Below are 479 nucleotides of genomic sequence, written 5' to 3'. Positions count from 1 at the left end.
CTTTTATTACGCGGAGTTTACTCTCCAACGGAACCGGAACAAAAGACCTCGTTGCCACCCGGGCAACGATATTTATACCGTCGGTCGCTCTTCCCCTTCTCCGCGTTTGCTGCGCACTCAACTTTTAACGCTCGCTTCTTGCTTTCTGGATTGGCCGGTTCGCCGAACCAATCCGGCGCTTTACCCAATGTTTGGGCTCGTCTCACTAAATAACGTTCCCAAAACTATCATAGTTCGACCATTTCAATATCAAACTATTAAAAATATAATTAATTCCTTTTATTCATCTTAAAAATACTTAATATCGCTTTACCTGGCTGTTTTTATTTATTCGCGTGGATAAATCTTTAAAACCAAACTCATTTTCTGTACCAAATTAACTCTTGGACTTTTTGATTACAGGTGTGATGACAACTTTGGCTCGGAGCCTTTCGCCGCTTGATATATCTGTTAAATTAACTAAAATAATAATATTTTAT

Source organism: Wasmannia auropunctata, unplaced genomic scaffold (genome assembly GCF_000956235.1).
Source record: "Wasmannia auropunctata unplaced genomic scaffold, wasmannia.A_1.0 LD336099.1, whole genome shotgun sequence".
NCBI lineage: Eukaryota > Metazoa > Arthropoda > Insecta > Hymenoptera > Formicidae > Wasmannia > Wasmannia auropunctata.
The sequence above is the reverse complement of the archived record's forward strand: the minus strand, read 5'-3'. Positions refer to the sequence as shown.